Source organism: Arvicanthis niloticus, chromosome 4 (assembly GCF_011762505.2).
Source record: "Arvicanthis niloticus isolate mArvNil1 chromosome 4, mArvNil1.pat.X, whole genome shotgun sequence".
Classification (NCBI taxonomy): Eukaryota; Metazoa; Chordata; class Mammalia; order Rodentia; family Muridae; genus Arvicanthis; species Arvicanthis niloticus.
The window spans coordinates 91986894-92014050 of NC_047661.1; the positions used below are offsets into that span (position 1 = coordinate 91986894).

A 27157-nucleotide genomic window follows, 5' to 3' on the forward strand; every position below is an offset into this window, starting at 1 on the left:
GCGATCCAAGATAAATTGGCTCTATACTAGTTTTTTTACTCAAGGTGACTAAGGATTATAGAATTGGCACTGGATTCAGGTAGAAAATATGTTCTCTTCTTGGCATGGATGCTAACTACCTGTGCAATTTGAATTCCCTACGTCTCAATTTCCTCATTTATTTTTAAATGGACAGGAGGGCCATAGAATCACAGGCTAATGTAAGGGTTGAATGGGATATTTCTTTGCCAAAAAGTAATATCTGAGGAATTAAGGAATTGTTTTCACTTAACGTCTTTTTAAAACTTGCGTTTTCATCTTATTTGAGAAGGTAGGAAAGGTCATCTTCTAACTCAACTATGTTGTGCTTTGAGATGGTGATGTGTGAGCATCTAAAGATGCTTTGTGACCTGTGGTTATACCACAAGGAAAATATAAAATATATTTATGCAATGCCAGGTTCACATCAACATTTATGCAGAAGTTATTAGATTTTTTGAAAATGATTCTTTTCTTATACAATATATCTTTATTAGAGTTTATTCTCCTTCCATCCCTCCTATCCCCCACCCCAGACCACTCCTCCCCTCCAAATATATTCCCTTTCTGTTTCTTATTAGAAAATAACAGGCTTCTGTTAGATAACAACCAAATATGACAAAATTTAAGATGAAACAAAAAGTTTCATATTGAAGTTAGACATGCCAGCCCAACAGGAGGAAGAGTCCCAGGAGTAGGCAAAAGAATCAGAGACCCTCATGGTCAGAAGTCCCAGACAAAATACCAAGCTTAAAGGTATAATATCTATCTAGAGAACCTGATGCAGTCTCTGTACTTATGGCCTCAGTCTCTCTGAGCTCATATGTGACCTGCTTAGTTGATTCAGAGGGTCATATTTTTCTGGTATCCTCCCTCCACTCTGACATTCTAAAAATTTTCTGCCTCTTCTTCCTTGGGATTCTTTGAGCTCTGAGAGGAGGGATTTGACTAATACCTCCCATTTAGGCAATCATTTTATGTAATGTCTGGCTTTGGGTCTCTGAATGTGTTCCCAACTGCTGCTGAAGAAAGCCTCTCGAATGATGAGTAAAAAAGCACTGATCTATGAGTATAGCAGAATATTATTTGGAATTATTTTGTTGTTATTTTTCAATGCTGTAATCAGACCCAGACCTACTGAATATTCAGGAAATGCTCTACCACTGACCTATACTCTTATCCTGGCAAATGTTTTATCTTTTGACAAAATAAAAATAATATCCTATATTAATTATTTAGCATTTATTTTTTCCCCAAATTTTTAGGAGAGCATGAAGTAGCAGGTAGCTTTCAACAGTAGTTTCAGCCCTTTTAAGAAATTTGTATTTATTTTCCTCTCTGCTATTAGAGATAGGCAGACCTATATGAGAAGGTCTAGATATGGTATCAAAGTTTGGATTTAGTATATGGCCTTCTACAATATAGGAATAATTGCTTATTGAGGAAAGAATGTTATCTACCTTCTGTTGTTTTATTCAAGCTTGATGTTCTTACATCTTGAAGTTGTGCCTTACTCAAAGAAAGCATTCTGGATTAGTCTTCCTGTCTAGGGATTTGGGACATGGGTGATCAGTGACAATATTAAGAAGAGCTATAGTTGTCAAGTGAAGGATAAGCAGCATGAACAGAATTAACCCTCTGTTGGTAAGATGTTCCTACATTGACATCAGTCTTGTTTAGTACTGCAAAACAATTTAACAAAAATTATTAGCAAAACTATTGTAACTTTAAAAATTGCAATATAAATAATTAGCCTCTTGATACACATTCTAAGTCTAATAGTTTCCCTTCAATTTTCTTTCTTGCATGTGCTCTTTTAATGTTTATGTGTGTATTTATGCATATATGCATAAACAATTTTCATCTATATTTTTTGAAGTGGGAAGACCCACTATTTATTTATTTATTTATTTATTTATTTAATATGAGTACACTGTAACTGCCCTCAGACACACCAGAAGAGGGCATTGGATTCCATTACAGATGGTTATGAGCTACCATATGGTTGTTGGGAATTGAATTCCAGACCTTTAGAAAAGCAGTCAGTGCTCTTAACTGCTAAGCCCTTTCTCCAGCCCATGAATATGTTTTTAATAACTTTAGAACTGAACATTTAGGAATATTGAGTATACTTAAGCAGAAACAGAAACATAAAAAAAAACCCACTAACTGCAAAGTTAACCTCAAAAAATAAAAGAAACCAACTAAAAATGTAAATGGAATTAATTAGATTATTGTAATTGCTATGGCAGGCAAAATCTTTTAATTCCTTTTGTTTGCTGTGTTTTCAGTGTTATATTTCTCTCTCTTATTCAGTGAGATGAGAGAAAATTAGCATAACCACTATACTTAATTCTTCTCAATATCATACTAGTGGTAGAAATAATAGTAATGAATCTAATTAACGAATGTGGGTTCATGTCTGTGCCACACATGAGAAGGAAATCAGTGATACTTCTAGAAGCTGATTGTCCAGTATTTTCTCCATTATTCAATTTGTCACAAATCATATTTCTGGCATGTTAAAAGATGGGAATCACTGCTTATATAGGTACAAATGATGATTTCAATCTTTGGATTAGGACGCATGTTTCTGTTTGACATGATGAGAACTCAGGAGCCATTGTGTGATGGCTGTTCTTGATTGTAACTTCACTACATCTAGAGTTAACTAAAATCAAAGTATATGAGTACAGCTCTGGGGGAATTTTCTTAACCAAATCATTTCAAATAGGAAGACTCAAGTTTAATTGGGATCTCTTGAGTTGGAAAGATGTACTTTTAATCACTGGGCCTCACCTTCTGGTGGCAGCCTATATAGACAGCATGAAAGAAAGAAGCATTTGCTCTCTGCCTGCTTGCCTTCATTCTTAATTTACTGGTATTAGAGTCTACTGAATCAGGAATATGAACTAAAGATCAGCTGAGACATCCAGCCTCATAAACTGAACAATTACTTTTGTTCTTGGACTTTCCACTGGAAGACATCCATTGTTGGACAAGCTAGATCACAGTCTGTAAGCCATTCAAATGGCTCTCATCCTTTTTGTATAAATGCTTTCATTATATCAGTTTAGAGAATCCTCACTTGTACACATTTTCTTGTTGCCTTTCTGTTATTGTTGTAGTTGTCTTAACAACTAGACCAATAGACCAAGTTCACTCCTGAAGTTTTTGTTCATTTAGAAAGCATCCTAACTTGTGTCTCTGCCTGTCTTGGAACTCTATCTATCTTAAGTTGCTTTCAAGTCCACAGAGATCTATTTGCTTCTGCTTTCTGAATACAGGGATTAAAGGATGTACCTTCATGACAGGTGTCACCCAGGGACTAAACCTCCAACCAAAGAGTACACACAGAGGAACCCCTGGCTCCAACTGCTTATGTAGCAGATGATGGCCTTGTTGGGAATCAATAGAAGGATAGGCTCTTGGTCCTGTGAAGGCTTGATTCCCCAGTGTAGGGGAATGTCAGAACAAGGAGTTAGGAGTGGGTGGGTGGGAGGGAGGGAGAGCATCCTCATAGAAACAGAGGGAAAGGGAATGGGATAGGGAGGTTCCGGAGGGGAAACTGAGAGAGGGAATAATATTTGAAATGTAAATACATAAAATATCTAATAAAAATGTATGAACATCTAAAAGATTTTTATAGATACAGATGTAGTTTACATTCTAAACGCCTGTACTTCTTCTGAAACTAAAGAGGCTTTCCTTTAGTGGTAAAGCAAAATTTTATAATTCTTTTCCTGTTCTACTTAATTATTTTTAAGCTTGTATTTATTTGATAGAATATTAAGTTTTAGAAATTCTCAAAGATAAAATATTTTATGAAATATAAAATATTTTGTATTTATATTTATAAAATATAAAAACATTTTATGATTTTTTCCCTGAGAAAACAGAGAAAATACTCTGAATTTTTCCAAAGAATATCTTTTCTGTACTTCCTGGCCAATCTACTCAAAAGAGGGATTTTATTTATTTACTTATTTATTTTGGTGACCCAGGCTATCTTAACTCACAACCTTACAATCTGAAATTGAGGATCCTTCTTCAGGCTTCAGAGGGCTGATATAATCAGAGTATGCTATGATGTTTGGTGCAAACAAGGTTATGTTAAAGTCTTATAATGAATTTGGTAACAAACTTTCTTCTTTTAATGTCCTCTCTGTTCTTTCTCCTTCCACAACCCCAACTCTAGTAGTGTTTCTAATAATGTTTGAGAGGAGGGGGAAGGAAGAATAAAATATCTCTCTCCATGCTCAGTCTATCCCCCCCACCAAAAAAAAAACCTCCTCACAGTTTTTAAGCAATCTGAATTCTCATAAATAATCCATGCATACAAGAGGGGAAAAGAACATTTTTTTTAAAGCTGAATTGTTCCAGAGAACTAAATAATGAAAGTTAGTATTCACTGGGGCCGGAAAATGTGGCTAGTGCAAGAAGTTACCTGAGATAACTTTGCAATATCATCTTTCTTTCTAAACCTGTATCCCCCTGACATAGATGTCCAATACTGGAGGTGAATTTAAGGATTGCATGGGGCTGCCAGATGGAAGTCTGTGGAGAGAACTGACTTGTGTGGTTGGTTACACTTAGAGAATCAGTACTTGGTAGCAGTGAACATCACTGCTTTTTAGAAACAGAAGCTGAAGGGGCAATGGTAACAAGAAAACAACAATGAATGGTTCTTCAACCAGATGAAGAAGAATTCCATTTATGTTTTAGAGTAGAGTCTCAATATTGGCTCTACTGTGTTTACAGTCAGTAAATTACGAGGTATCTTAGAGGATAATGTTTCATATCAATGAATATAAAATTTCACAGGCTTGAATATTATAAAATAGAATTAATACAAGTTCTATGTAGGATAATTTGAAAGTAATTTTTTAAAACTTCTGGCAACATATACTTGTAAGAAAAATGAATTCATATACATAGAATTATGACTAATTTTGAGACAGTGACTGTTACCATGGTGGAGAATTAATGACTAACAAGAACTTTCATGAGTCTTCATAGATTTGGGAAATTTCAGTAGACTGATGTAAAATTTATTATAAAAGACACAAAGACAAAGTACTTTATAAACTGTAAACAATTATACAGTGATTCAGAAAATTTTTTATAACAAAAGAGATTCTGGACTTTCCAGTTGAGCTTCTCTCTTATTTTCAAGATCATTGAGAAATACAGAGGCTGGAAAAGAACATTTAAGATCCCTATCTCAGATTTTGACTTCAAAAATGCTTTAATCCTTTCTACAGAATAGAAGTACACACTTTTGCCAGTGTTTTGAGTGTATTTCTTGTTTTCTTTTGGGCCTTGTGAGTGAATGATACATCAGCACTTTAAAAATCAGAAATGAATTACAATAAAATAAAGTAAAATTATAGAATTTTATCATATATATTAAGAACCTGTACTGTTTTTATACATATATTAGTTGCACACATATGTAATACATAACAATGTAGCCATATTCCTGACTGAAATTCAGTTTATATAAGCTTAAGATAGCCATCTATTCTATGAAAACTTTCAACTGCTTTGGAAGCTTAAAGAATATTTAGATATGGGCTGAAATTTTATGACAATAGATAAGTATGCGTTGCTGTAAAAAATATGATAAAATCCCACAAGCTGGATATTTTAGAGAAGATAATCATTCTACATTATTTAAACATTTGGAGAGAATTCAATACTCAAACAATGGAATATATCTGAGGTCATATAACATTAACATTGGTGAAAATGACTAGTCGTGAGTGTAACACTACTAGAGTCTCAAAGTTGCTCATTGTTGTAGATAAGTGTGTGTGTGATTTAGAATGAGCCTCAGTTCAGTTCAGTTTTTAAAATATTATCCAGAGTCCTCACTGAAATGTTTCAGCATTGACTCCAAAGGCTTAGTATTGTCCAGAAGAACCACAGACCTAGGGAGCATGGCTCAGGCCCAGTATGGACAGAAACAGGAAAGAGCTGCACTTAGTAAACTATGCCATGTGTACTCAGACTCTTAGAAATGGAGCCACTCCCTACAACTGTTCCCAACTTGAAAATCTCATTAGAGAAGAAAATGAGGGGAAAATACTTATTCACTCCAGGGTGGAGGAATCCCTCCACCCTTGGTGAAGGCATAAAAGAGACCCACCTTTATAGTCTGCCAGCTAGAACCCATGGAGACCTGATTTACAAACTGAAAACTTGATTGCTGCTTTGCAACCTTCTATGGGCCACTACACAGTATCTGGGAAACCTCTTTATTCAGCTATTTGTTATGATTTGGCCATCATATAGAATTTAAGATTCCTATGAGGAGTCTGATCTTAAAGAAAGACAGAAGACACTGTTCACATACAGAAACAACAAGAACATTTCTATGCCAGTGGTCCAAGATTTAAAAGAAACATACTTTACTAGTATGGAGTTATGCATTTCATCCAGATTGTTCTTAATACCATGCAAACAAGAATGAACACTTCTATGTTTGAGCCTGTGACAAAGGAAGGCCTTTAAGGGACTACTTTGAGGCAGTATGAAGTACCAGGGCTCACCAGATAGAAAATTATCACAGTTTCTAGATGGCATCATCGAACTCAACGTATTCATAGTAGAGATGGAAACAATACAAAGTTATGCTGGACACAACTTTGCTTCTAGAAAGAGAAGCCCATCCTTTTGTTGATCCATGATTATTCAGAAGATTTCAAAATCAATGGCTTTGACTTTTTTAGAACACAATTGAGTAATATGAAACAGGCACATTATACTATCTCAAGCAATAATTCATTATGCAAATTTGTGTCTGTTGGCATTGCTCTGTAAAACAGACATATCCATATCCATATATACATGTGAATACATAAATCAATTTGGTTTTCTGATGTAGTTTTCATTTCAAAATTATTCTTCACATTAAGTACCTGAAAAGTTTAAAGTGTATAGGCTCAACTTGCTAATTACATGATCTCGAACAACCCACTTGCTCCTGGGTTTGAAATTGTCATTCATAAAATACAAATTACAATCTTATTCATTTGGTTGGATGTTGCTGCTTGCTTTATTTCTTATTTATTTCAAGTGTTCTGGATCATACCTTGAATGGAACCAATACTAGATCTGCTTTACTCACTGCCCTTTATCTACTGTACTACATTCTCTGTCTATAGAACAAGCCATTCTCTGAACATCACTTTGCTTTAGAACCTTATGGTCAGCATGAGCATCATTGTGAGTCCTTGTCTCAACAGTATGCTTTATAAGAGAATGTGCCATTTTCTCTCCTTATACCATGTATTTGATTTAACTCTGTAGATGTTTGGATTTAGTCTTATCTGATCTCTCGAGTGGCCACTGTTTGACCCTGTAGACTCACTTTTGCTGCTGCATTCCCCCAAGACAACCCTCTGGCCCAAATTAAATCCTGAATTTTTAGAAATGTTTTCTTGTCTTCTATTCTTGGTTACATGTTTCCTATGAGGCATTAAAATTTAAATGTGACATTACATATAGCCTCATAATTGAGATAACTTGTATCTATCACATTTCTCAGTTCTTCACACCAGAAGTCAGGCAGATATTAATCTGGGCATTAAATTAACATGTTTCTTGTTACCTGTGTGTCAGACACTGTGACTGTCACACTGTGACCATTACAGGAAGAATAGTCCATGATTTTTATTGGCATAGTTGCAAATTTTGCATTTGCCTGGAATAGTTCCTTTAACCAATAAATTCATTCATTTCTCTGAAATTTGTGCCTTTGTACAATTTGCCTTGTATAAAATGTAGAAAAGCTTAGGTGTGTTATAACAATAGATACTTATTTCTTACAAATCTGAGTCCTGAAATGTCTAAAATCAGGTGGCCAACCAATTGGGTATGTGATTTCTGGCAAACACTCAGTTCACAGAGTATGCTTCTTACCTGTCATTATACAGTTGAGGGGCAAGGCAAGTCTTTTAGGTCCCTTTATGAGGAATTACTCTCATCAGGAGGGCTCTACCTTCATGACACACTTACCTCTCCAAAGCCCTACTTCCTAATTTCTTCATATAGAAGATTCAATTTCAACTTATGCCTTTGGGAGAAACTCAAACATTCTTACTATCGGAGCCTATCTGAGTTCAATTTCTTTCAGTGGCAAACCTTATGTATTGTGAATGTAATGGGTCAATTTCATAATATAGTCAGCATCACTTTCCTCATGCACTGAAAATAGATTATTTGTACATTTTATATGTCGATTTTTCTAAATTAACATTAGATTTATTTTAAAATCTTTTTTCTTTAAATATAAAACAGGAGCGAGATAAGATTATGTAGAATATCCTGTAGTCTTAGAATTTAGAGAAGGATGGAGGAGGAGGACTGAGAGGTTGAGGTCACCCTGGATTGCAAAGGGAAACTTATCTCAAAAATCAGAGTAGCTCAGTGGCAGAACAATTAATTAGAATGTGTAGGATCCTAAGTTAGAATCCCTTACCACAAAAATGATGAAGTGCATGTTCATCTTTATATTGAGACTATATTAAATTTATGTGCTAATTTTGATACACTGAATATATACTAGTGGATTTAACAATATACACAATAAAAATTTCAGTTCATTTGCATTTATCCAATTAATTCCTTATAAGATTTAGTGAATCTTGATGTTCTGGACACATGATAGTTTGCCTACCAAATTGTATAAAGATGTAAAGTATACAAACAGAACAATGTCTTTTTTATTTTCATTGCAACAGTCAAAAAGACTACATGACATGTTTATCATTAAAGACAGTTTATATTCGATAGTATTTGTATTAGACAATTATAAGTGTAGTCAAAGCAGTGTCCAGAGATTAGTGCTCAGTGATATTCAGCAGATTAGGTGCATTAGAGCAGCTTCTGAATCCTGATGGATTTACCGTGACGTGGACTTGTCATAGATCAACAGGTCTTCTTTACTGATTTCTACATTCATTGACTCCTAGAATATAAATATTATGCATATAATTGTTTCATTTGTTTCATTTGTTTGTTTCTAAGATTTTATTAATCTAAATTATTATGGTTTTGGCAATAGAATGCATATATTAAAATTATCCCTTTTATTTCATTTTTGAATATTTAATCTGTAATAGAAAATAATAAAAAAAATTGACTCCTGTTTTTGTTTGTTGGTATCTAGTTAAATTAATGACTTTCTTAAATCACAGGTGGCAACAAGTATTCTATTCCCATTTCCCCATCAAAATCCCAACACAATTCTACAAAGACATGGAAACAGTGATTCTCAAATTCATCTGAAAAGGCAAAAAGCCAAGAATAGCAAAAACAATTCTTTTTTTTTTTTTTTTTTTTTTTTTTTTTTTTGTGGTTTTTCGAGACAGGGTTTCTCTGTGTAGCCCTGGCTGTCCTGGAACTCACTCTGTAGACCAGGCTGGCCTCGAACTCAGAAATACGCCTGCCTCTGCCTCCCAAGTGCTGGGATTAAAGGCCTGCGCCACCACCGCCCGGCACAAAAACAATTCTTAACAATAAAAATAAATGACTGAGGAAATCACCATCCCAGACTTCAAGCTTTACTACAGAGAAATGGTGATTAAAAACTGCATGGTATTGGTACAGAGACAAACATATTGATGAATGGAATAGAATTGAAGACCCAGAAATAAAATCACACACTTACAGACACTTGATTTTTGACAAAGACACCAAAAATATACAATGGAAAAAAGAAAGCATCTTCAATAAATGGTGCTTGTCTAACTGGTTGTCTGTATGGAGAAAAATGAAAATAGATTCATATTGTTCACCTTGCCCAAAGCTCAAGTCCAAGTGGATCTAGGACCTCAACATAAAACCAGATACACTGAATCAAATAGAAGAGAAATTGAGAAAGAGCCTTAAACTCATTGGCACAGGGGGAAATTTCCCAAACAGAACTCCAATGGCTCATGTTCTAAGATTAAGAATTGATAAATGGGACCTCATGAAACTGGAAAGCTTCTGTAAGGCAAAAGACATAGTTAAGATAAATTGGCAACCTACAGATTGGGAAAAAAAAAAAAAAAAAAAAAAAAAAAAAAAAAAAAAAAAAAAAAAAAAACTTCACTAACCCCACATCTGATAGAGGGCTAATATCCAAAATTTATAAAGAACTCAAGAAGCTAACAACCAAAAAAACCAAACAACCCAATCAAAAAATGGGGTGTGGGACCATAAAAGGATAACTTGGTTTCTGATGGAGCACTGGCTAGAGATGACCAGAGAGAGACCCAACAGTATCCCTGCATGGGATGGCATAATTTTTCCATACTCCCAGACTCCAGGCTCCTGACATGCTGAACACCTCCATTGATCAGCATCTTTCAGTCATGTAGAGCAACACCCCTACCAGCCCCTCCACAGGTAGAGGGTGTGTCTACAGGCTTCAGAGCCTCAAGAGATCTCCATATTAATGAGATACCTAAAGGCCAGAGGACATAGCCAATTAAGCATTCCTTCTCAGACCCTCCTCCCTTCCTATTTAACTCAGGTTTGCCTTGAGGTTCAGGGGGTGGGGCACAGGTAGATCTACTTTCCACCATGACAATAAACCTTTTAAAACCATGGACTTCATCAAGTTTTTGGAGTCCCGCTGTGGGGCACTGTGGAAAAGGCCTTTGACTACCCAGCTGCTGCTTAGTCTCCAGCTAGAAGACTTCTCTACTTTCCCTCCACAGAGGCCTGCAAACTCAAGCAAGCTAGCTGATCCAGCCAAGAGAGTGCTGTAACCAAGAGTCTCTACCTGTGGGGTGCCATCAGAGCTCTCTTTCTCGCCCTTTTCAGCTGTGGGCCAGTCCAGCCCATATGCCCATTCCATCTCAGTTCTTCTGAAGCTCCAGGGAGCATCTGGGAGCCCAAGGTCAGAGACCACCAGTCTCCCAGTCAGCCACTTTGGCCCTGAGACCCCCCACTCCAGAGCTTTGTCCCTGCAAAACTTCAGGCTGAGACTTCTTCACGCCCAAGTGGGGCCCCCACAGCTTCTCAGCCCAGCATCCGCCTGGTGCCACGTGGAGTGAACTCAGTCAAATTCCTGTGCATCTGCCTCTCTGAGCCGTGACCAGAGAAATGCAGATAAAAATGACCCTGAAATTCCACCTTATACCAATCAGAATGGATAAGACCAAAGACTCAGGTGACAACACATGCTGGCAAGGATGTGGAGAAAGAGGCACACTCTTCCATTGCTGGTGGGATTGCAAACTGGTACAACCACTCTGGAAATCAACCTGGAGACTCCTCAGAAAATTGGAAATAGATCTCTCTGAAGACGCAGCAATACCACTCTTAGGAATATATCCAAAAGATGCTTCACCATGCCACAGGAGCACGTGTTCCACTATGTTCATAGAGGCCTTATTTGTAGGGCCAGAAGCTGGAAACAATGCAGCTGTTCCATGACAGAACAATGAATACAAAAAATGTGGTTCATTTACACAATGGAATACTGAGTATTAAGAACAAGGACATCCTGGGTTTTGCAGGCAAGTGGACGGAATAAGAAAATATCATCCTGAGTGAGGTAACCCAACCCCCAAAAGACTTGCATGGTATGTACTTACTAAGAAGTGGTTATTAGCCAAAAAATATGTACAGAATACTCAAGATACAGTTCATAGAACTCAAAAATGTCAAGAAGATGAAGGGCACAAATGAGGACACCTCAATCCCATTGGGGAGGCAGAAGAAAGCAATCACAAGTGGGGAGGGAGGGAGGGACTTAGGAAGGAAAGTAGATAGGGAAGTTTTGGGTAGAGGGGAACGTGATCTGTTATTGGATGAGGGAAAAGAACTGAAGCCCTGAGGGCTAGCCGAAAGAATGAAAACAGGCAACCTAGGGAGGTAGAAGGTTGGGGGCATCCTCCAGAATGCATCAGAGACCTGGGAGGTTCAAAACTCTCAGGACTCAAAGGAAAAGACCTTAGATAAAATGCCCTACAGTATGGAGAGGGAACTTATAGAAACCACCTCCAGCAGGAAGACGGCATCAAATGAGGGAGGGGTTACCATCCCACAGTCAAAACTTTGACCCGTAATTGTTCCTGTTTGAAAAAACTTCAGGGATGGAAATGGAGAGGAGACTGATGCAAAGGAGGTCCAGTGACAGGCTGAAAGTGGGATCCAGCTCAAGTAGTGGTCTCAAGGCCTGACACTATTACTGAGGGTATGGAGCACTCACAAAAAAAGGACCTACCATGACTGCCCTCTGGAAGACCCAACAAGCAGCTGAAATTGTCAGATGTAGATATTTGCATCCAACCAATGGACAGAATCTGAGCCCTGTGGATCACCACACCAACACTGGATCACCAACCAGGCAGCATACACGAGCTGATGTGAGGCCCCCAACACATATACAGCAGAGAACTGCATGTCTGTGTTCAATCAGAGATGATGCACCTAACCTTCAAGAGAGTGGAGGCCCCAGGGAGTTTAGAGGTCAGCTGGGTTGGGGACTTGGGGGGTGGGGATAGCCTTGTGGAGACAGGGGTGTGGGTTGGAGGTATGAGACGTGGAAGAGTCAGAGGGTGGACAGGGGTGAATAAAATCGGGAGGGTAAAAAAAATACATAAGATATTTATGCTTGATTGATTGATCAATTGTTTGATTTTATGTTTTTGCCTGTATGCATGTCTGTGTACCACATTCATGGCTGGTACTCACAAAGTCCAGAAGAAGCCATCAGATGCTCTAGAACTAGAGTCAGGGATGACCTGAGACTTCATATGAGTAATGGCAATCAAACCCTAGTTCTCTGCAAGAGTGTCAAGTGCTCTTAACTGCTGAACCATCTCCCCAAACCCCTACACAAAATTTTAATAAAAATGTTTGCCAGGTTACACATATTTAAATATAGTTTTCTGCCTCAAAATTTACAAGTGACTGCTTAATTTTTAATTTTTTATTGTGTTGAAAAGATCCTTATTATTCTCATAATACATAATTTGTAATGAATAGAACAGTGAGCATTTTTAGATTTGTCGTATCTAGAATAAATCCTCTTGAGTTCAACTGTTTTTTCTTTAATATTTACGTACGACTTTTTCATTAATAGTAATGAGGAATTTTGGATTTTAATGCTGAAGGCTTGTAACATAACTTGGTGACATTTTTCTTTATTACATAGGTTAATATACATGTACCATCTACAACTGATTGTGTAACTAGAACTCCAACTCAGGAAAACTTAATTGTGACAAATTGTTCCTTCCAGTATTTCATAAAAATACAGATTAAAGATTTTTGTCTATTCTATTAGACATACAAAAGTTATTCTCATTTACACATAAACTAGAAGAACCTAAGAAACTTGCTAAAATTCAACTATAATATAAATATATGTAAATGTAACAATGATTTGTATGAGAATTTTTTCTTTGAAGATATTTTGTTCAGATCATTATGCTATTGCTTTTTTAAGGTTTTTTTTTATTGAATTATTTACATTTCTGATGTTATCCCTTTACTCCATCTCCCCACTCCCCAGGAACCCCCTATCCCATCTCCCCTCCTGCTTCTATGAGGATGTGCCTCCACCCACCCCACCCCTGACTCCCACCTCCCCACCCTCGAATTCCTCCACATTCCACAACTAGCCTTCATGGTACCAAAGATCTCCTCTCCCACTTATGCCCGACAAGGCCATCCTCCCCTACATATACAGCTTGAGCCATGGGTTCCTTCCTATGTACTCCCAGGCTGGTGGTTTAGACCTTGGGAACTCTGGTAGGTTGGTATTGTTGCTCTCCTCATGGTTCTGCAAAACCTTTCAGCTCATTCAGTCTTCTAACTACTCCATTGGGAACCCCTTGATCAGTTCATTGGTTAGCTCTAAGCATCCTCCTCTGAATATGTCAGACTCTGGCAGACCTCTAAGGAGACAGCTATATCAGGCTCCTGTCAGCATGCACATCCTGACATCCACATCAGTGTCTACCCTTGGTTACTGCACATGGGATGGATACCCAGTTGGAATGGTCTCCAGATGGCCCTTCCTTCAGTTTCTGTCCCACACTTTGTCTCCATATTTGCTCTCTTGAGTATTTTGTGACTCCTTTTAAGAAGGACCGAAGCACCTACACTTGGTCTTTCTTCTTTAGGAGCTTCATGTGGTCTGTGAGTTGAATCTTGAGTATTGCAAGCTTCTGGACTAATATCCAGTTATTAGTGAATGAAAACCATGTGTGTTCTCTTGTGATTGGGTTACCTCACTCAGGATGATATTTTCAAGTTCCATCCATTTACCTAAAAATTTCTCAAATTCATTGTTTTTAATAGCTGAGTAATACTTCATTGTGTAAATGTACCACATTTTTTTTTTTTTTTTGTATCCATTCCTCTGTTGAAGGACATCTGGGTTCTTTCCAGCTTCTGGCTATTATAAATGAGGCTGCTATGAACATAGTGGAGCATATGTCTTTGTTCTATGTTGGAGCATCTTCTGGGTGTATGCCTAGGAGTGATATAGCTGGCTCCTCAGGTAAAGCTATGTCCAATTTTCTGAGGAACCGCCAGACTGACAGGCAAGAAGATCAATGGAGGAGAATTGAGAACCCAGAAATGAAACCACACACCTATGGTCACTTGATCTTTCACAAAGGAGCAAAAGCTGTCCAGTGGAAAAAGGACAGTGTTTTTAACAAATGGTGCTGGTTCAACTGCAGGACAACATGTAGAAGAATGCAAATCAATCCATTGTTATCTCCTTATACAAAGCTCAAGTGCAATTGGATCAAGGACCTCCACAGAAGACTAGATACACTAAAACTAATAGAAGGGAAGATGGGGAAGAACCTTGAATACCTGGGCACAGGGGAAAAGTTCCTGAACAGAACACCAATGGCTTATGCTCTAAGAACAATAATTGACAAATGGGACCTCATAAAATTGCAAAGGACAAAACAGCAACCAACAGATTGGGAAAAGATCTTTACCAATCCCATCTCTGATAGAGGGCTAATATCTAATATATACAAAGAATTCAAGAAATTAGAAACAGCCAAATAACCCTTTTAAAAATGGGGTACAGAGCGAAACAAAGAATTCTCAACTGAGGAAACTTGAATGGCCGAGAAGCACCTAAAGAAATGTTCAACATCCGTAGTCATCAGGGAAATGCAAATCAAAACAACCCTGAGATTCCACCTCACACTAGTCAGAATGGCTAAGATCAAAAAATCAGGTGATAGTAAATGCTGGTGAGGATGTTGGGAAATAGGAACACTCCTCAATTGTTGATGGGATTGCAAGATGATTTGTATGAGACTTAATAGCTGTTTAGAATATTGAATTCTGATCTTCCAAAAGTTGATGCAGTAATTAAACTTGAGTCTCTTCGTATTATAATATTTTTACTTAAAGAACATTTTTACTGAAATTGATGAATTTTGTGTAGTTTTCATCAACTCTTAAAAATTTATAAAAAATTTTAAGATCTTTATATAACAATAAATAAAAAATAAAGTTGCATTAAAAGGGTAGAGAACCAGAAACATTGGTCATGTCACATTGTGTTTTTTCACTTGATACCATTTTCAACATCTGTCATACTTATAAACCACCACATTTGAAATATAGCAGAAGTATTTTCTCACACTATTAAAGCAATATGGTCCTTTATTTCTCATAACGAAAGCTGTACACTAGAAAATATTTTCTGTGAGATCAACCTGTTAGAAATCAAGACAATTTCTACTGATAAATTAGTTTAATTGAGAAAGTATCAAAACATTCTTTTAAAAATTATTTTATTTATTTATATTCCAAATGTTGCCTCTTTTGGTGCCCTCTCCCAGAGTTCTTCACCCAAAATACCCCCTCTTTGCTACTGAGAAGTTGCTTCATTCATTTGTTGTGTGTAAGTATCTATGTCTATCTCAGTCAGTTGCTTGTTGGGCCTCTCAGAGGGCAGTCATGCTAGGCAGACACCACATATCAAAGTTAAATCAAGACTAGGTAAACTATCCAAACAGGGCTATATCCCCTAAGGAAATAGAAGAGGTCATTAAGAACCTCCTAACCGAAAAACAAAACAAAACAAAAAAGCCCAGGGACAGATGGTTTTAGTGCAGAATTTTGCCAGACCTTCAAAGAAGCGCTAATGCCAACAACACTCCTCATACTATTCCAGGAAATAGAAACAGAAGGAACACCATCTAATTCATTCTATGAAGCCATAGTTACTCTGATACTTAAACCACACAAAGACCCAAGAAGGAAAGAGAACCTCAGACCAATGTTTGCTTATAAATATCAATGCAAAAATATTCAATAAATTTCTAACAACCAGAATCCAAAAACACAACAAAACTATCATTCACATCAATCAAGTAGGCTTCATCCTAGGGATGCAGGGATGGTTTAATATGTAAAAATATGTCAATATCATCCACTATATAAACAAAGAAAAAGATCGCAGATCATCTCATGTTGAAACATGCTATTCCTGATCAGACATATATAAAAATGTCACACATTTATAAAGGTTTATTACCAAGTTTTATAATACTATTTACTGTTAGATCTTCCCAGAGCATTCTCATTTCTACTAGTCTAACTGCACAAAATTTTCAAGTTAAAAAAGTTGAGATATTTTATACTATTTATGTATTAAAACATAACATTTTTAAAAATATCACATAGTAATTATAAGAATTTTAATAACTTAAAAAAACTGACCTAATGTTGCACCAGTATTGAAATGTGAGGGATAAAGGGCCAATGGAAATATAAAATCTGAACACTTTAAGTAGCCATACCACAAGTCTAAGAACAAAGTAGAATTTATTGAGAGAATATTGGTGACTAGTGTGAGGAGTTTAAGGCACATCAATACTAGACAAGCTCTAGAAACTTCAGTAATAGAGAGACTAATCTTTCTTTTGAAATCAGAATCTGTTAGAGTCAAATGACTCATTTCAAAATAATTCTCTGTCCTTCAATCTCTCAATTCAGAGTTCCTAAGTTCCAAGATGGAGAGAAATAGGCTAGAAGTATGATTCTTTTGTCAGTATTTTGATACTTAGGGCTCCCTAAGACAGTCATGGTGGGCCTGTTCTTATTTATCCTTCAATGATCATTGTGAGAGTAAAGGGGATTTCAGTTGTGTTGACTTTGCATGCTTCAGTAGTATTATTTTAAGAGTTTGAGTGTTTTCAATAGTCTTTGATACAAACACTGTTGAGGCCCACTCTGACCCACGCCTGGAGCTAGTGTGTTGCAGACCGTTCTGAACCACACTTTGGGGCCAAAATGTCTCAGCCTGCTCTGTTGTTCTGGTCCGAGGGTAATCAAGTCCAGTTTGTCGTTTATTGTCTCTTTTCATATCTCTCTTATTCTCTCTCTCTCTCTCTCTCTGAAGGGAAGTCTGGGGTATTTATACACTTTGTCACGTGCCTTGTAGGCGTGTGGATACCACGTGCCTTGCAGGAGTGGATATGACGTATGCCTTACAGGCGTGTATGGCATAGATAGCATGTGTGCCTTGCAGCTAGGGGCACTAAACAGCAAAACAAGATAATGTGGGACAAACAAGATATTTATCAGAGTGTGCTCAACTGTTGTAGGCTGTTGAAAACCAAGTTTCATGTCAGGGTATATGGTTCGAGATGGCTGCAAAGCTGATAGCTGCTTTCTGCTACAAGTCGGCCCCCAGCAAACACTGCTCTCAATAAGCAATTTTTCTTAAGATTTATATTTAATTTTTCTTTAAAGCATCTTATCTTGGAGATTCCATATTACTTTAGAAGATCACATAATATATAACTGGTCATAAAAGTGGTTAGTTCAATACTGTAAATAATTATATGTATTAAAATAAAATTTTAAGTCTGAACTTTATTTGAAAAGGTAATGTTTTTTTCAAGCAATGTACAGAGGTTTAGTCTGTGTTATTGCATCCTAAAATTGCACCATTACCAACAGTTACAATTGTTATGGGCCATGCAGGAGGAACAACAGATGACTTTAGAACTTATGGATCTAGCTCACTGGTTAGTACAAACATCTCAATGAGTCTGACTAGGAGAGTCTCAGCCCGGGGGACTACATGCCCTAAGGACAATGTATCCTGAAGACTTCATGTCCTTGTGTAGTTTTACTTTGCTTGTTGCCTTCACATCCCTTTATTTCTAAGAGTTGTATGAAAACTCTAAAGGGGCTTCCTGCCCCTCACTGGGCAGTATCATTGGCACTCACAATAATAGAGCTTGATCCTTCTCAAGCATTGCTGCTGCAGCAGATTAATGATTTAATCATGGCCCTTGGAAAGAACTTAGAAATGTAGATTGTTAGCAACAGCCACTACACCTAGAAAGCACTTGGAAGAATAGATTGTTAGTGAGATTATGTTAATATGTTTTTGTTAGTGGCTCTGATGTATAAAATCTTAGGGAACAATTTAAAATTCAGAAAGGCACACTCTTTTTTTAAAAAATATTTTTATTGGATTTTTTTTTTTTTTACATTTCAGATGTTATCCCCTTTCCCCATCTCCCCCATCAAGAAACTCCCTATCCCATCCCCCCTCCTCCAGCTTCTATGAGGATGTGCCCCCACCTACCCACCCCCACTCCCACCTCCCCGCTCTCGAATTCTCCCCCACTGGGTGTCCAGCCTTCATGGGACCAAAGATTCCCTTTTCCACCTATAGGCACACTCTTAATATTTTGAACTAGGATTTTATTTTTAGGTCTGGAAACAAGAACAATGGCAATCCAAATAGCACTGGCTGATATGACTCTTGCTGAAGCTGGTGCTGCTCATGACAAATTTTTTGTACACATTTTTGCCTTCAGCTTCCATATGTGATTTAATAAGAAATTGTTAATGAGTAGATGTGCACCTTGAAGATTAAAGTAGAATGACTGATTTTTATAGAAAAGTTTAGAATTGTGATTCTCTTAAGATATTTTATAACTGCTTTTTCTTTATTGTTTCATTTGTTTACATTCAAAATGTTGCCCTCTTCTTTGTTCCTCCCTTCCTCCTCCCTCCCTTTTGCTTCTGAGAGGCTGTTTTCCTCAATGCCCCACACATTCACCCTGCTTACCCACCCAACCCCAGCTCAACCCCCTACCCACATCCCCCTTTTCTGGACATCAAGTCTACAGAATTAGGGACATCTCCCATTGAGGCCAGACAAGACAGTCCTCTGCTACATATTATCCAGGGACCACAGACCAGCCTGTGTATATTCTTTGGTTGGTGGCTTAATCTCTGGGAACTTTCAGGGGTCCTGGTTAGTTGATACTGTTGTTCTTCCTATGGGGCTGCTATCCCCTTCAGCTCCTTCAATCCTTCCCATAACTCTTCCATAGGGATCTTTGACCTCAGTCCAATGGTTGGCTATAACTATTTGTATCTGTCTCAATCAGTGGCTGGTTAAGATAAATAATAAAATAATTGATACATTTTTTGTATCTTCCAATAAAAGAAACTGGTTGACAAAATTACATTGCTTGCTCATGCTTTTGTTGATTTCTGACAAGTTGCTTAGTTACCAATGTACGCGGGTTCTTGGGAATACTTTATTTTCTTTAACTGTACTATATAATGTTCTTTTCATGTGAAGGTATCAGGGAACATATGTTTTTTCATAGTCATTCACTAGAAGAATGATAGAATGTAATTACATTGTAATTCTATATCACTTGAAAGATTTTTCTGAAATATATAAGCCATAGAAGAAAAAATAAACTTGAAGCCTGGTTTGTCTTGCTTCATTTATTGACTCTCTCTCTCTCTCTCTCTCTCTCTCTCTCTCTCTCTCTCTCTCTCTCTCTCTCTCTCTCTGTGTGTGTGTGTGTGTGTGTGTGTGTGTGCATGTGTGAGTCTTTCCCCTTTTGTTTTTCTCCTTTCTTTTGGCTGGCCCCTAAAGAGTTCAGAGAGTCACAGGAAGTGCCTGCTTCAATGAATCCAGCTTTTTTTCCTCAGAAAAAAAGTCTGACTAGTGATTGATCGCCCCCATAACACTCTCACCTCTGTTTCTCCTGACCTGTCGTATCTGGCTTTTAACACAAGATGTTCATTTCTGAGAAATAGTGACATACTTCATTTGACCAACCTGTGATTATTGAAGATGAATAAAATGTTAATGACTGTTACACTTGCATTATCTGACATACCTTCTACGTTCATCAAGAAGTATATTATGCGCCTTTGGAAGAGCAAGTGAGACATGATCTTGCTCCTTGAACTCATGTTGTGAAAATGAGTTTCTATTTAGCATGGCTGATGCCCCATTACAGAAATAATTTGTCACTACAATATCAAGATTTAAAATTTTAACTAATGTTTAATAATGAATTTCTAATAAACTTGGCTTAGTATAAGTTATTTACTTTTATCTCCTAGAACTTCATTCTATGGTGATATTTAATTTGAAACACTGGCTCTTGTTTAGTGTTGATTTTATCACCCAATGACTCAAAAGTTGAAAAAAATATTTTGAGTATTCTGTGTTATAGACAAAATTGTTATAAATGGTGGTTATAGCCAAGGTACAAATGACTGAAATATTTTCTGAAAAATAATAATCTTTCCTTTAGAGAAATTTTCTCTTGATTCAATCAGGTTCAGGATGTGCATTGATCTATTAAAACAGACTATCAGATGCTAGTGAAATAATAGAAGGGGGGCTTCCACAGGAGGGGAGACAGGCATCAGCTCCTGCCTCCTGGTTTCTGACTTGTTTGAGTTTCTATCCTGATTTCATTTCATAATGAACAGCAATGTGAAAATGTGAGCTGAATAAGCCCTTTCCTCTGCAACTTGATTTTAGTCATGGTGTGTCCTTGCAGCAATAGAAACCATTACGAGGGAGTGACTCAGATTTATATAATACTAATTTATGTGCAATTAACATTTATATTTATATATTATTAAATATTATTATATTATGTATTTATAATATAATTTAAATAACTCCATAGCCCTTTACTATTTACTGATTTCTCTAACAGCCCTGGAATCTCTTTGAGAACAACAACAAAAAAATAGTTTCTGTGTTTTAGAATACAAATATAGCAAGGTATTGGTATCCTAGTTGAATTCTGTTGGGTAAAGAGCTGAAAGGAATAATTTTCTAATTTAACAGAATATTTGGTAATAAGTTCTAATCTTAGCAAGGCTATGTGTTTGTGGACCCTTGTATATTTAAATTGGATAATAAAATTTTTAAGTTCTTAAGTTTCTTAATAGCATTTTATAAAGTCTGAAAATTTGTAAGTAAATTTTTAATTGTTCCAAGACTACAAGATTACAGAGTTCATAGATAATTTCCATCAGTCATGAATTAGCTTATAATTGAATTATTCAGATTATTACAGCATGAACTTCAAGACCTAGGCATTCAAACTATTTTATTCATACTTGGCTTCATCACAAGAAATGAACAAAATCCTGCTAGGCATGTATTTCTCCTGAGTATTTGAATAATATCTGACTTCTATGTAATCATAAGTTGAATGCATTTTAGTTTGTGAATAATTTCTTCAGTTAATTTATTTTGTGTCTTGTGATGTTTTCTTTTTTAGTACTTTCAATAGTCTAATTTTTACATATTTTACTGAAGTGATATATGACATTCATAATCATTAATTCATAGTCATATTATGTGGTAGTGGGTATAATTTTAGATGCTTATTTTTTTATTTGAATAGTGTGTTGCTTTCTTAAAATACTTTCAGATATCATGAATATTTTGGAGTTAAAAATTGAATGGCATGTTTATAAATGGAAATCAGAATCTTTGGAGCAAAGCTGTTGGCAGAGCAATTATTTTATACAAACAAGTGAATCTGTGGGAGGGGACCACACGAAGCTTGCATCCCCTTTTGAACCTTCAGTAGTATCCTCCAGGGAATGTCTGTGACTGCAGATTGTTTGAATGGCAGCAGTGGGGTGCACAGTAACACTGCCCCTCAAAGGAAGCATCACCTCATCTGACCTAGTCTTGGAGTTAATCAGGCGCCTGGTCTAGTCCGTTGACAGTACAGTCTCCAACCATTTCCATTTTTTAGCATTTGAGAGCCATGTGAGGACATCTTTTGTTTATTTAGTAGATCTTCACAAAAAACACTTTGTTAAAAACTTAAGTTAGACCTGATCTTATTGTGGACTTTAGCTTATGAACGATGTAACTCTCAGGATTCTTGTGCTTTATGATATATTAATTCTTGTGACATGTACCAGCTACTTTGTGATGCTATCTAACGGCAGGCTATCATCTTCTGAGACATTTGGTGGGGTGAAGGGTATTACTTGGCTTTAAAGTGAGTACTTAAAAGATTATCTTTTCCATTCAGTCATTTGTGGGATGTTCAATTTATGTGTAGTTTTATTCTTTTAGTTTCTCACTTTCCATGAGCATGAAATAATGCTTCTGAAAATGGAATTATATAGCTTAAACCTGAACAGTAATTATTTTGTGAGAAATGATGAACACTTTCAGTGAAGTGTCTCAAATGTAAAGAACTCCTAGGCACTATAGCTCGGTCTGAGATGTACAGCGTGTTTAGCTGTGACCCTGCCTATAATTTCTCTGAAGGTTTACTGGTTAAGCATATGCTGACAGCTGCCAGAGTCAACACACATATTTTTTCTGTCTGTGAAAAGAGCTTCAAGTGTTACTATTCATAGGGGCAGCCTTAACTACACCCTGCTGGTCTTGACTAAGAACTCATTTTATTTTATGTACTATTCAGACTTCCAATTCAGACTGCTGAGGTTTTACGTCTATCATGGTGTTTATGGACGTTTTGCTTATTTACTTAGCATTGCAGAGAAATGGGTATTTATTTCATAAGCAAAGCTGTGATTTTGTAATACTAACTACCAAGGCAATATCATTTTTTTGTCATTATTGAATTTTTTTATTAGATCTTTCATTTACAATTCAGATACCATCCCGTTTCCCCATTCCCCCCCTTAGAAAACCCCTATCCCATGCCCCCTTTTCCTTTTTGAATTTATACATTTTTTTAAGAAATGTTAATCATAGGCTTTATAAGTTTGGTATTGTTCAATCAGAGGTGTAACCCACTACCCAACCTAGATATATCAACTATCTTTGACTGGTGAAGATACATGAACATCTGCTTCCCTGTCTCCCCCCTCTATCTCTCTCTCATCGCCTAGCTTCTCCTCTCCTTCTTCTTCTCCTCTTCTTACTCCTTTTCTTCCTCTCAGTACTCCTCCCACCTTAGCTCCTCCTACACATCACCCTTCCTGTTAAAAGGAAACTTTTCTCTCAAAATACAATTAGAGCATAATTATGCCTATTTGTACCAGTGAGGTACAAGATAGTCCTAATACCCAGTCCATCCTTTTGTTGACTAACCAGCACCTCTGTCATCTATCCTAACTAAAACACTTAGTTCTGAACCTGGCTTTTTCCTTGGCTTTAGGATGAATGTCAGCTGATGACCATACACTCAGATCTTTTCTCTCAAAGTAAATAGCTATAAGTTTTCAACCCCATCAGAAATCCAGAATGACTGAGTTGACTATAATTGTGGGAAGCACAAAGCATAGCTTCTAAAACTTAGCCAATTTATAGAGACCTCTGAACACCTGGACACTCGCTCTACTTCAAAACGTTGGAGCATCTGTTCTTCTGCCTTCTGGCCCAGGATCATCTGACAGACCTTAGTGCTGCAGAATTATTAAGGGCTGATTACTCTGTCTAGGCAGATATAATCAGTCGACTATTCTGCAAGTGTGTCCTTTTCTGGACAGTAATTTGTCTGTAGAAGGAAAGTGGCAATTCTTGCCTAGTGGCTGTCTCACCACAACTGGAGTAACTCCAAGGATGCTCAATTTCTTCTTAGAATTTAACATAGGAAGCTGTCCGGAGCAGACAGGTCTCTAATGAAAATGAACATTAATACTGAAATGTTTGTCATGTCAATTCTAAGGATTTCTGATGTTTTGAAAACCAGCTATCCATGTAAGGTAATCTGGACTGTTGCCTGTTAACTCCACTCAGCTATTTCTAAATAAAACATAGAGAACACCCTTATAATAAACTCCAAGTCATGAATTTGCTATAGTCCCTTAACTCACAGGCTGACCATCTCAAATCAGTTAAAAAAGTTAAAGAAGGACTGGGTCTAAGCTTTGTATTCCTAAGTGTGTTATACTGGTACAATGCCTATGAGAGTAACAATATTCATCTCACTCTTATATCACTAAGAAGCTCATGCCAATGAAAACCTTAAAATTTGTAAACAAAGTAAATTGGTGCCATTTAAGAATTTATATCTTCATCTTGATATTAATTATACAGATTTCTACTAATAGGTTATGGCTATGCAATAAACCCTAGCTAATCCTCTCTATTCCGACAAAACCACTACTTTTCCCTAGGGAGACAGCCCAACATTTACCATCTTAGTCCCCATGCCCAGGGAATAGGGGCGCTGACTCATCATTAGCTTCTTCAAGCTGATTATGGGCGTTGAGATATTAGAAGAGGAGTGGGGGGGAGAGCAAGTTGACAATCCTCTGATGCTGTGTCTTCGCTGCCTCCAGATGGAATTCACGGACCTCAGAGATTTGAGCAGGTCTGCCCAGCTTGCTTGTTGAGTAGATACACCAAGGCTGATCATTCTGCAATATACAATTCTCAAAACAAATTTTAGTATCAAGATAGTTTTTTTTTTTAAAGAGGGCTGACATTTTATTAAGAATGTTGGTTCTAACTGCTTTTCTATTTTTCCCCTCTTTTATTGGATATAATATTTACATTTCAAATTTTATCCCCTTACCATATTTCCCCCACCACCCAGGAACCCCTTATCCCATCCCCCCTCCTCCTGCTTCTATGAAGGTGTTTACCCACCTACCCCCAGCCTCCCTCCCCACCCTAAGATTCCCCCCCCTCAGTGCTCAGCCTTCAGGGTACCAATGATCTTGTCTCCCACCTATGCCCAACAGGGCCATCCTCCCCTACATATACAGCTGGAGTTATGTGTCTCTCCCTATGTGCACCTGGGCTGGTGGTTTAGACCCTGGGGAGCTCTGGCTGGTTGGTATTCTTGCTCTCCTCACAGGGCCACCAGCCCGTATGGTTCACGGTTCCTTCAATTTACTCTCTAACTCCTCCATTGGGAACTTTGATCAGATTAATGGATAGCTGTGGGTATCTGTCTCTGGGTATGTCCGACTCTGAGAGACCTCTAAGGAGACAGGGTTATCAGGCTGCTGTCAGCTTTCCCATCCTGACATCCCTATCAGCATCTATTTTTGGTGACTGCCTATGGAATGAATACCCAGACACAATGGTCTCCCTACAACCCCCCCTTCAGATTCTGACCCACACTTTGTCTCCATATTTGCTCCCTTGGTTATTTAGTTACTCCTTCTAAGAAAGACCTAGGCATCCTCACTTGTTCTTTCTTCTTCATGAGCTTCCTGTCGTCTGGTAGTTGAATCTTTGTTGCTTCAAACTTTTGGGCTAATCTCCGCTTATCAGTGAGTAAATACCATGTGTGTTCTTTTGTGATTGGGTTACCTCACTCAGGATGATATTTTCTAGATCCATCCATTTACCTAAGAATTTCTCGAATTCATTATTTTTAATAGCTGAGTAATATTCCATTGTGTAAATGTACCACATTTTTTGTATCCATTCCTCTGTTGAAGGGCATCTGGGTTCTTTCCAGCTTCTGGCTATTATAAATAGGGCTGCTATGAACATAGTGGAGCATATGTCTTTGTTATTTGTTGAGGCATTTTCTGGGTATATACCCAGAAGTGGTATAGCTGGGTCCTCAGGTAGTGCTATGTCCAATTTTCTGAGGAACCGCCAGACTGACTTCCAAAGTGGTTGTACCAGCTTGCAACCCCACCAACAATGCAGGAGTGTTCCTCTTTCTTCACATCCTCGCCAGCATCTACTATCACCTGAGTTTTTGATCTTAGCCATTCTGACTGTTGTGAGGTGGTATCTCAGTGTTGTTTTGATTTGCATTTCCCTGATGACTAAGGATGTTGAGCATTTCTTAAGGTGCTTCTCGGCCATTCGAGTTTCCTCAGTTGAGAATTCTTTGTTTAGCTCTGTACCCCATTTTTTAATGGGGTTATTTTGTTGTTTGGCGTCTAATTTCTTGAGTTCTTTGTAAATATTAGATATTAGCCTCCTATCAGATGTAGGATTGGTAATGATCTTTTCCCAATCTGTTGGTTGCCGTTTTGTCTTGTTGACAGTGTCCTTTGCCTTACAGAAGCTTTGCAATTTGATGAGGTCCCATTTGTCGATTCTTGATCTTAGAGCATAAGCCATTGGTGTTCTGTTCAGGAACTTTTCCCCTGTGCCTAGGTATTCGAGGGTCTTCCCCAACTTCTCTTCTAATATTTTCAGTGTACCTGGCTTTATGTGAAGGTCCTTTATCCACTTGGAGTTGAGCTTTGTGCAAGGAGATAAGAATGGATTAATTTGCATTCTTCTACATGTTGACCTCCAGTTGAGCCAGCACCACTTGTTGAAAATGCTGTCCTTTTTCCACTGGATGAATTTAGCTCCCTTGTCAAATATCAAGTGACCATAGGTATGCGGGTTCATTTCTGGGTCTTCAATTCTGTTCCATTGATTGTCCTTTCTGTCTCTGTACCAATACCAAGCAGTTTTTATCACTACTGCTCTGTAGTACAGTTTGAGGTCCGGAATGGTGATTCCCCCAGAGGTTCTTTTATTGTTGAGAATAGTTCTCGCTATCCTAGGTTTTTTGTTATTCCAAATGAATTTGTAAATTGCTCTTTCTATCTCTATGAAGAATTGATTTGGAATTTTGATGGGTATTGCATTGAATCTGTAGATTGCTTTTGGCAGGATAGCCATTTTTACTAAATTAATCCTGCCAATCCAGGAGCATGGGAGATCTTTCCATCTTCTGAGATGTTCTTCAATTTCTTTCTTGAGAGACTTGAAGTTCTTGTCATACAGATCTTTCACTTGCTTTGTTAGATTCACTCCAAGATAATTTATTTTATTCGTGGCTATTGTGAAGGGTGTCATTTCCCTGATTTCTTTCTCTGCCTGTTTATCCTTTGAGTAGAGGAAGGCTACTGATTTGTTTGAGTTGATTTTATATCCAGCCACATTGCT

The 27157-nt window shown here is 37.3% G+C and overlaps 1 long non-coding RNA gene across 2 annotated transcripts in view; it reads left to right on the forward strand.

The window, feature by feature from the left end:
* The window catches only part of LOC143442109 (uncharacterized), a 123335-nt gene that overhangs the window by 56264 nt on the left and 39914 nt on the right, over positions 1-27157 (forward strand). The window lies entirely within an intron of this gene.